This window comes from Euprymna scolopes, chromosome 10 (assembly GCF_053919585.1).
Source record: "Euprymna scolopes isolate OS-2025 chromosome 10, ASM5391958v1, whole genome shotgun sequence".
In the NCBI taxonomy this organism is placed as follows: domain Eukaryota; kingdom Metazoa; phylum Mollusca; class Cephalopoda; order Sepiida; family Sepiolidae; genus Euprymna; species Euprymna scolopes.
The window spans coordinates 157670969-157681380 of record NC_136491.1 but is presented as its reverse complement, the minus strand read 5'-3'; the positions used below and the strand labels follow the sequence as shown (position 1 = coordinate 157681380).

Genomic DNA, 10412 nt, shown 5'->3' with positions numbered 1-10412 from the left:
ATCTGCATCTGAGTAATGGCTGCTTGAATGTCATTAATGTTTCGCCTAAGATAGCTACATCATCAGCATAGTCGAGATAAGAGATGCGTAGGTCATGGCTCATTGTTACACCACGGAAATTAACAAAGGAGGTGTACCTATCGTTTCATGGTTTTATTGCCTCATTGTTCTACACTTGACCAAATGAGATAAATTAATAAGTACTAATAAATACTCAGTAATATTGTGCTACATAGTTCAATACAAATAATAAAATCACATTGTAAGAAACAATCTTTGATTTACTCCTTCAGTCCAGTACCTCTTGGCAGATAATGTTCCTTTTTTTTACTTTATTTCTTTCGAATGTTCGTTTTTTACGAAACGTTTCTGCGGTGTAGAACTGCTGCACGTCGAAATACGAGTTTATTTCTCACGCAATTACAACAATAATCATATAATATTATAATGGTATTTGAAAACAAGGCTAGAGTTAAGCGATGTCACGCTCAAATTCTTGTCCAGGTTTACCAGATTAGCCTAATGAAAGCCAAATTTCGTGAATTAGGCATTTTTTGAAGCAGTTTAGTTTTCACATACAGTATTTGACATTTTTAAGAGCCTAACGAACAGACTTACTACGGAAGGAACAAGCAGAATATTATATGATTCATCCCTACAACCATTACGACCAAGGTATGTAACGGTGACTAAGTGGTTAATCACGCCGACAGGTAACCAAGGTTTACAAAAATTGTCTCACAGAAACGCTTTCACTTAGGGATGTTGGCAACCTTCCTGTGGTCTCTGGCGTAAGTATTCGATATCTTTCTAGAAATTCTTGCTAGAAAGATATCGGGGAAACGAATGCCAACAATTGTATTATTTAATCCATACGAATTGAAAGGTGGATGTTCAGCAACAGTAAAAAATATCTTAAACATTATGTCTCGAATATTTTTCCTTCCATTTTTCTTGATTGATCTACAGTTGTTTAATTGTGTGTGGAGTCAGCACAACCCGAATCGTGTTTAACCGGCTTCCTCCTAAGGAGGAAGTTTCATGGGAGTATGAAATTCACAAGCGGTCCCCAGTCGCATGCATATCCCCGTTAGGGGAGATGATGACGTTAGGTTTTTGCAACTTTTGCAGGGAGGTGTCGACGTCCTCCTACATACAGCACCTGGAATTGCCAAATTGGTCACCCATTTTAGCAATGACCAGGCCCAACGTTGCTTAACTTCGGTGATCTGACGGGAACCGGTGTGTCAACGTGATTATGCCGTATTTGTTTAATTGTGGCATTGAATGTAATCCTTAGATTGCGGGTTGCTTCGGGATTCTTATTTACATCACATGAAGGTTTACTCGGGCAATTTACATGAACATTTTCACTGTAAAAACGTAGTGCATTTTCACAAACTCATCTTTTATAGGTTATAAATATTGTCCCTTCAGAAATCCCTATCAAATAAGTATTAAGTCTGTGTAAAGGATTTTGTCAATTTGTAGACATTTTTAAGCCAATATGATTGATTTTATACATATTGTTATGATGTTAAGCATATCACTATGATTTTTTTTTTCAGAACAATGTGAAAATTATGTTTTACTTAAGAAATATTTTCATATTCTTTGATATTGTTGCGGTGGACTACCTGTGTTACCTACGAATGAACTAATCCATGTATAAAGAATACACGAAGATAACGCCGTATCGCGGGAATGAATATCCGGTAGACCAACCAAGGTTGTTCATCGACTGGACGAACAACCCACACTTTTGTAAGTTCTTGTTAATAAATGTTATAACTTTATTCCCGTGTTGTGTTTTCTGTGTGGCCAATTAAACAAATTCATGACAGATATTTCAGTACTATTTTAAAATTCTTTGATAGTCTTTTATTTTAGAAACATTTGAAAATTCGTTGATACATTTTTAGTTCAGAATTATTTGAAGTGGATGATAGCGGCAAATATCGAGGTATAAATATTACTTTTACAATTGGTTATGAAAGTTGAAAACCATTGACGACCGATATTGAAAGAGTCTGAATATTGGAAGAGAGTGCTTTTAAGTTAATTCGTGGAAGATTTTAGAAAATCATAAATTATTTGCAGATCAATTATCTTTGGATAATGAGATCGCTAGATAATTGCGACGGAGATGAGAGAGCAAGATAAAACATAGCAGGCATACAGACTTCGCACAGCGAAATTCATCAAGAGATTACAAACAAAAACGCGCGGCAAGATCAAGGAAAAAAGATGGACTTCGAATGAGCAACGATAAAAAAAATGCTATCACATTTATTCCTTATAAAACGCTGTCGCAAGCATCAATTACTTAACGTAAAGAACAAATAATCTACCTTATGAAAGCCAAGACTTTTTTCCAACATGATCAACTCCCCATATAGCCATGATACCATAGTTTTGCATTACGTGAAAACAAGTACAGTGCGTAGACGTTCTGTATATGATTAAGACAAATTTCTCTTAAATTCTAATGGTTTATGTTTGTGTTCTAACGAAATGTCGAGGTGGAAAGTTCAATGAAAAACATTATTGTAGCTGCAGAAATTAGCTCGGTGTAACACCTTCGACTATCTGAAAATTTATTGTAATGCACCATTTACAACATCTGGCACTAAAATCGTCTAATTGCTACCTCACACACAATAAGAATGTGTAAGACGCACTTAGGAAAGACTACAATCGTACGATCTGCAACATTAAAAATCAGTTGTTCCAGCGTTTAACGAAGAATATCATGAAAATCATGTACTCCGGGTTTCGCTTGGTCCAAGACGTTTAGAGTTTGTCACGCTCGGGGTGGCTTCTTCTAGTGAAGTGTATCTGGTAAAAACATCCTCTAAAAGATACACTGTCAACGTTAGAGAGTATATCATATCTTTTTTTTTAATTTCCAAAATGAATAAAATCTATATCATACACAGAAAACTAAATCAAAACATATTCTCTTTAATTGGTCGTGAAATTCAATGGTTTCTGCTATTTTGTTTGATAATCAAAGACAGAAATGTTTCTGATTGATACCGAAAAAGATACTAATGTTTCCTCATACATTTGACAAAGTCTGGTCATTCAAACATGTTTTTTTTTTTCAAAATAATTAAAATTTAACTATGATTGGAATCCTCGACCAAAATAAATTATTACTATTGATATTTTCGTTTCACAAATAGATTACATTCAAAGGATACATGATGTTTGCTTTTAGTGGTTCAGTTTTCGTAATTTTTATAAACGTACAAAGAACCTCTGAACGTGATGTGCACAATTAGGTGGATAATTATTAGTTCTTATGTGTGAACGAATTACTTTGCTTTTATCTCTGGTTCATTGAAGCACCATAACGAAATGTAGAAATTCCTTTGTCAAAAGTCCTTTAAAGTATATTAATTGTTGAAGTACGTACACATTGCTTTCATTAATTTCTCACTATATTATATAGAGAAACAAATGTTTTATGGTATTTTTATAATAATATGCAATAAACACGGAAAAAGGCATGACATTTTTATTTTATTATTTTGTTAGACTTAGTGAATGACAGGAAAGATGTTAATGGCGTCGTTTCTTATCCTAAATTATTTGTTTGTGCTTTTTATAATTTTTTTTTATTACATTTTCACCCCAAACAAGGCACATTGCCACTTTGGTATAGGGGGCTACTATCAGGGTCAGCAACTACTGGGGTACTATGTAGGGATTTGGGCAGCAAGATGTCGGTTCACGTTGCACTTGAACTTCTGCATGTCAGTACAGTTAGGGAAGCAGGATCCTGGAATGGAATTCCAGAGTCTAGCGGTTCTGGGGAAGAAACTACCGGAGTAGAAATATCTTTTACATCTAGGGATCTCTACTGTGTGGGGGTGGGATTTAGCTGTCTGTCGGGTTTGTCGAGGGTGTCTACGTCGTGGGGGCACAAGTGTCTGCAGTTCGTTAGAGCATTCACCATTAAAATACTTGTAGAAAAGGCAGTGGGACGCAACGTTTCGTCGATGGGACAGAGGCTGAAGCTTAGATGCCAGTTCAGGGCCTATCAGATTGGCGACTCTTTTTTTAACCTTGTCTAGGAGCGAGAGACTAGTAGTAGACGCACCAGCCCAAATGTGACAACAATACTCCATACATGGGCGAATGGTAGCCTTATAGAGATACAGGATACTTTCAGGTGTCAGTAGTTTTCTAGCACGGTAGAGAGAGCCTACTTTTTTTCAGCGGCCCTGGCAATGTTTTCAATATAATTGTTCCAGCTCATGTTTCCTGTGAACGTTAGGCCAAGCAGTTTGAAAGATGTACTCTCAGACAGGGAGTCATTGGCCATTGCTATTGGTGGCAGGGAAGATTTCTTGTAGTTATTGAAAGAAACCAGTTTAGTCTTGGCAGCATTGAATGTGACCATCCATTTATGTCCCCATTTCACTACAGATTGGAGGTCATCCTCTAGTGTTTTTGCCATTTCATTATATATGTGTTCATTTGTTTTCCTGTCATGACTGTTATAGAGTGTAGCGTCATCAGCATATATACCCATCTCAGAGGCAGTTTTGTCGGGGAGGTCATTAATAAATATCAGGAACAATAGAGGTCCAAGAATAGATCCCTGAGGCACTCCCGCATTTATATCACACTGTTTAGATGTTCGACCGTCGAGGACAACCTGGATTTTTTCTCTTATCTAAGAAGGATTTAATTATGCTAAGTATTCTACCAGTGATACCGTATGATTTAATTTTCCTGAGCAGACCCTTGTGCCATACCCTGTCAAAAGCCTTAGATATATCTAGAGCTACCGCTCTGCCCTCCCCCGCTTTGTCCAGTGAATGGTATATACGTTCAGAGATTACAGTGAGGATGTCAGCTGTGGAACGGGCTTGTCTAAATCCATATTGTTTGTCAGTCAGAAGTTTAGCATCTGTAAGGTGCCGGAGTAGAGCATGGTTAATTATGGTCTCAAATATTTTGGCGAAAATTGAGAGGAGGCTAATGAGGCGATAATTTGATGGGTCAGTTCTTTCGCCAGAATTCTTGAATATTGGTACCACAGAAGCGGTTTTCCAACAGCCCGGAAAGCAGGATTCATTAAGGCATTTGTTGTAGAGTTGGCGAGAACTGGAGCTACTTCGGCTGAGCACTTTTTTAATAGCACAGCTGGGATGAGATCAGGTCCACATGTTTTTGAAGTGTCAAGATTTTTTTTATGATAGCATGTACCTGAGCAGGGGTGATTTTTAGATCGTCTAGCGTGGTGTCTGTCCGCAAAGGAAAGTCAGACAGGGGGTGGTTGGAAGGGTCCAGTGTGGAGTTCGAGGCAAACCAGCTGGCAAGCATATTAGCTTTGTCGGTTGCTGAGCAAACAACCTCGTGATTGTTGGTTAGTGGGGGAATTGTTGATTGCCCATTATTTACTACACTGTTGTAGATTTTCCAGAAGTCACGATTTCCCAATTTTTCTGCTTCGATGCGTTTTTTTAGTGGTTTCAGTAAATTCTCTCTTGGCTGTCGCTATTTCTTTCTTAACGTTATTTCTAGCTTCTATGTACTTCTGTTTAATGAGTATTTGTATATCAATGAAATGAGCTTAGGTATAATATGTGTTTGAATTTATACGCTAAACCAAAAGCATGATATAAATGAAATGGACGGTTCGATTAAACATCGTGTTATTAAATTAAGACCACATTTTCAGTTAGCGAATAGAGCGATTTTATTGGATTATATTATTCATTGATAGTTCATATAATGTTCATTAATAGCTAATAAAAATAATCGCCAGCATGAAATATCCAATCGAATATAATATGTAAACAATGCAACGAATTGGAATTCTATTTTTTTGCTTTAAGCATATAGATTGAAACTTTATGTAATTCAGTGGTTAAACAGAATCAAATATCGCTTGTTCCAATGTAACGATATAGCAATATCACTTTGGCAATCCAACTTACTTTTCATTATATACGATGTTCGTTCCAAACGTAAAGCCGTCTATTTTTACTTCAACAAGATGACAAGCTACGAAAATGGTTGTGGTAACATTAAAACGAGCGACCTTTTATGTCCCATAATTTATTTCTTTACATAGTCACCGCCATTCCCAATGTACTTTTGCCAGGAAGTCAATGAAGCTCATCGCAGCTTCAGATTCGCCTGTATGGAAAGGATTGCTTTCTTAGAATCAATATCTGCAACAGATAGATGAAAAGTTTATGTCATGAATGCATAAGTTCAACCACCATAACAATGCAATTTGCAATCCGTTGAATTCATTAAAACGCAATAAAAAATAGGAGGTATTACTTATGGAACGCCCCTCGTATGGTATATATATATATATATATATATATATATATATATATATATATATATATATATATATATATATATAATAAAATGTAGCTGTATTAGACATTTTCATATAAAAATTCCTATGATAAAAATCTAGATAGATTATATGAGATGAAAGAGTTGAAATTAGTTTTTTGGCCCCGAAAACATCACACATCCTTTATATTATTGCACAGTTTTCTTTGCTACACTTTTCTGCGAAGCCGCCATATTTGTTTCTTATATTTGGAAAAGTTTAGAAGTAAAAAAAAAAAAACGTGAACAAAGTGATAACTAGTTTTTGTAATTGCCAGAATATCTTAGAAAATAGATCTACCTTTAGACTTACAGCAATGTAATTTACGATTATCTGTGCCTTAAGTGATAAAGTAATAGTTCGGGGAACAAACAAATAAATGTCCTTTGTAATTGCTTAAAATCAGATACACAAATCAGAATTGAATAATATAAGAACAATATATCAAATCGATCATTTGGTTTTCTATATGAACTGTATGTGTTTTTATATATTCAACGTTTCCAGATGTCTCTCTATATATAAAACTTCCATTTCTTTTACTAAGAGTCACAAATTATCAAGTCCCAAAGGCTACTCGAGAATAAGTTTTAGTGAATTATGAAAAAAAAACACTATGATGATTGGTAATTATGGTAAGTTTGAGAGATACGATAATTTAAGAAAACGGCTCAACAAAAATTTATTTACATTGGACTTGGAAACGATCATGTACTAGTCAACCGGGAAACACCCCGCGGTATTATGTTCCACAAACGGATACTTTTGGAAAAAATTCTCGTGGAACTAACGATAGAGTAATGAAAGACTAGTGAGAGTGTGAAAATATATCTACAGCTAGATATACAGAGCTATCCATGTTTTATTCCAGCAGGAAATCATACGCGGATTTTATGCCAGTGATTGATGTTATATCTTAATAGTGTTCAGTAATGTTTACTATACAATCATGTTCGTTCCTATTACGCCTTCACGCTTTAAAGTTCTCATTGACCAATGGTTGAATTTCTCCTGGTCAAATGGCTGGTATATATATATATATATACATATATATATATATATATATATATATATATCTGTGTGTGTGTGTGTGGAAATATTGAATCTACACACAAAATACGGTCCATATCGAACACTAAAGTTTCTACTCCATACCCGATTATTTGAGTATTGATTATTAAATTAAAACTTACTAAAAACTTAATAAAATTATAATAAAATTCAGCAAGATAGATAAACGATACTTATAGAGAAAAAATAACAAAACCCTTAGAAAAGGTGATGAATATAATAACAATACTAAAAACAAAAAGAGTTACAATAGCATGACCATTGTCTCCAAGCCTAGCAGTGATCACTTAAATACAAATAAGTAATGAAGCGAAAAACTGCAACTGTAAAACTCATGCACGTCTTCTACTTCAAAATAACTGCTTCACTGAAAGACATTATTTTCACAGCTATCCACGAACACACGAATAATAATAAAAAAAAACTGCGTAGCTGAAAACAAGTATAATGAAAATACATTACATAACAAAAACGCATCGATTCAATCAGCGTTTTTTGTCGATGAATATGCCTGAGTACCTGCATAGATCATGTCTGAATGAGAAGTAGGAAATTTTAAATCTTTAAAATTTCCTATAATAGGGGTTAAATTATAGAACCCCTTTCTTTGCGTGATGGCGCTAGTATTTGCAATAAACCTTTTCTTTGCAGAAGGTGCTTGTATTTGCAATAAGTGCTGATTCTAGAAGTCTTCGTTGTAGATAGAGCTAAACGAATACGTCTAGAATCAGTACTTATTGCAAATACAAGCACCTTCTGCAAAGAAAAGGTTCCTATTATTTAGCCCCTATTATAGGAAATATAATAATCAAAGAAGAAAATATAAATACAGATCCTGTATAAATTAGTATATCATATAATTTTTACGAAGTAGACAGGATATCGAAAAAAAGGTACATATGTATATGATTAATGTTTTAGTGTATATATATATAAATGCATAGATTAATTCAACCTCTCTCGACCAGCACGTGTAAATTCTGCCCAGAACGGGAAGGATTTTAGGACCTTTTTCACGTTCACTCGCATGCTATTTATGATCATTTTTGCATTTTTATCTCGAAAATCCTAATGATGTCCCCTGAAATAGGGACGAAACGTTGATTTACATTATTTTATGAATTCTCGGTTTTCCTTTTCAAATAATCATATATATATATATATATATATATATATAATTTTAGTAATTCAATAAATTTAAAATTTATGACATGAAATTGTTATAAATAACTAAATTAAATATTTTAAAAATAGATACGGAAATAAATATTTAATAGCTCACACTGAATTAGGCTTAATTTTTCCTTTTGTTTTAATATAAATACGAATAAAATAAATATAAATATGATGGGGATGAGTTAAAGTAAATGTTAGTATGAGCAAAAATAAATAATTCTAATATAATAATAGCATAATTGGTATTAAAAATTTACTTAAAACAGTATGCATCCATAATATAAATTAAAATAAGTAAATTTATTTGGCATGATTTGAATATTAAAAAATAAGGAAAAACAAAATAAATTTTATTATTGAAGCAAATTGCAATTGTCCAATTTAATAGATATATCAGGTAATAATTGAGTTGAATATAATAAATTAATAAAAACATATATATATATATATATATATATATATATATATATATATATGGATTAGTTTACATTGAAATTTAAGTACAATATACCGGTTTAAATAAATTATATAATAAATAAATTTAAATTATTAAATAAATCAACAAAAAATATATAAATAAATTAAATGTATTTAATTAGTAGATAATAACCTTGTATTAGTACAATTAACATTCATGAAATATTAAAGAAAGATGATTATATTATGTAAGGGAGATAATACAGTAATGTTCTAATTAGCGTCCCTTGAACGAAAAAGTAGACGAATGTAACATAAAATTAAGAAATCATTCAGTACTTATCATTGTGTAACGTTACGCAGGTGTTAACATGTGGACCCAACACGTTGCAGCCTCTGTCGCAATGAACATAAGAAAGGAAGAGAAAAGAAATTCAACTCGTTGTTTCAGTTTTGAACAACGGACGTTTATTTACTTTCTCCGGCCACGCGTGACTTCTCGTATAGGTTATGACGTCTCCCACGTGGCTCAAAAGGAATCTTTTTTTCTGTCTCTCTCTAAACTGATCCTCGATTTGCGCACATGTTTTTGGTAATCTTTTTGGCATTTTTCCTGACTGTGTCATAATCTCCCACTCGGCTCGGTCATTAGCATACAGCTGTTAACGATCTGTAACAATTCTATCACAAAAAAATTTAAACAGGTTTCTACTGGAATGCAATTCCGTGTAAAACTTTCTGAATTCATTTCCATGTAAACGTAATCCTTACGTGTAAAGGGTAGAAATATTTTTTTTGTTTTATATGCAAACGTATAAAAAACTTGCGTGTTGATATAAAATAGACAAAACGCAAATCTGGGAAGCCGAGTAGACGTAGGAAGGAAACTAAAGAAATATAAGTATATATAGTCCTGGGGCGTTTTATTCTGCTGAGTTACAGTTTTTCTGAAGATTCTCCAATCTCAAAGACGGCATTAATAGGATTAGCAGCCTTCATTTGGTTATACAATTGCCGAAGATGACTTTCTTTGTATTGAAGGAACGTGCGTGAATCATCCACGGGCATCCATCTTTATCTTTTTACTACGCCTTCTTTTGTATCGGTTAATTTATTCTTTGCAAAGCGAAAGAATAGCAACAAAGCTTTTATTGACATTAAAGTGTTGCTTACTACTTATGCGGGCGAGAAATTGAAGAAATTGGTATTTCAAAATACAGCGTGACAGACAAACAGACGGGGCTTTTTATAAACATGTTCGGGCGTAACTAATATAAGATGCGTCCATTCAAACTGTGTTTTTGCTGATAAATTTTCATTTCACTGCGATAGGTGTGGTTTGAAATGCATTAATTTGCATATGAATAGAATGGCT

General features: G+C 33.7%; 1 pseudogene; it reads right to left on the bottom strand.

Annotated features, from left to right (window-relative positions):
• Positions 1-1150: 1150 nt before the first annotated feature.
• Positions 1151-1269, bottom strand: LOC145286609 (5S ribosomal RNA; annotated as a pseudogene).
• Between the last annotated feature and the right edge of the window lie 9143 nt (positions 1270-10412).